At 44.8% G+C, this 1,211-nt stretch overlaps 1 protein-coding gene across 1 annotated transcript in view; it reads right to left on the bottom strand.

Annotated features, from left to right (window-relative positions):
• LOC117939540 (1-phosphatidylinositol 4,5-bisphosphate phosphodiesterase delta-4-like) overlaps positions 1-1,211 on the bottom strand; it is a 22,155-nt gene that overhangs the window by 17,203 nt on the left and 3,741 nt on the right. The gene's annotated exons all lie outside the window — the stretch shown is intronic.

A 1,211-nucleotide genomic window follows, 5' to 3' on the forward strand; every position in this document is an offset into this window, starting at 1 on the left:
TGGATGTGTTATATATGTGGATGTGTTATATTTGTGGATGTGTTATATATGTGGATGTGTTATATTTGTGGATGTGTTTTGGGGGGACGTCTGTCAGGAAACGTGTTGCCGTTAATCCTCTTCCTTCCTTGCTCTGTTGACGTTTCCTCTGTTAGAGATTCTGTCTGATTCTTCAGGTATGTGGGACGGCCGAATTACACAAGACGTCATTCAACAGGAGAGGCAGAATGAGTCCGTACTCGCTGAGGAACGCTGCCACTCCTGCAGATAAAGTGGAGAACAACCAAAACAAAAAACGGGCCTGAAAAGCTTAAAAAAACGACCTAAAAAGCGTTGAAAAGAGCAATGGAAGTGTAAAAGCTTTACTGCAATGCTTCCAAAAAAGGGTTGAAAAAGCCTTGAAAAGCTCAGAATAAGCTGACGGGAGGATGATGTCTGTGATGACTTTTAATTTGACACTGCCCCACTCCCCCCCTCGCCTGCATTATTAATGAGAACTAATGGCATCGATCAGCTGTTTCTGACCTCTAATGTAGTCCAGGGTGTGCCGCGGACTGACTCCTGGGTCAGGACTCTTGTTGGTCCAGCAGGTAGAGAAGCCAGACGTAGCCCAGGGTTAAAGCTACTTTATTATTAATATTATTATTAATATTACACAGGGGGAAACAGGGAAACATTTACAGTCCTTTATCCTTTAAACCGACAGATGTTTCCAGATGTTTCTCTGTTAGCTATTAGCGTGCTCTTCTTCCTCCCTCATCTTCTTCCTCAGCTGCTCGCCGATATCTGCCAGAGGATTCGTTTTGGCCGAGAGCGCCTTCACGGCGCTGCCAAACCGCACACTCTCCGTCTCTCTAAAACACACACACACACACACAGTCATAGACGCACACACACAGTCCCACAGACACACACACACACAGTCACAGACACACACACACAGTCCCACAGACACACACACACACACAGTCACAGACACACACACACAGTCCCACAGACACACACACAGTCACACAGTCACAGACACACACACACACACACAGACACACACACACACACACACACACACAGTCACAGACACACACAAACAGACACACACAGACAAAAAACTGTTTAATAACAATAATAATAATAACTAGAAAATTCCGCAGAAATTGCATCAGTGTGCCTCCTACTTGGTGCACATCCAAATAACAATACAACTTAATAAC

The sequence above is a fragment of the Etheostoma cragini genome, chromosome 24 (genome assembly GCF_013103735.1).
Source record: "Etheostoma cragini isolate CJK2018 chromosome 24, CSU_Ecrag_1.0, whole genome shotgun sequence".
Taxonomy (NCBI): Eukaryota; Metazoa; Chordata; class Actinopteri; order Perciformes; family Percidae; genus Etheostoma; species Etheostoma cragini.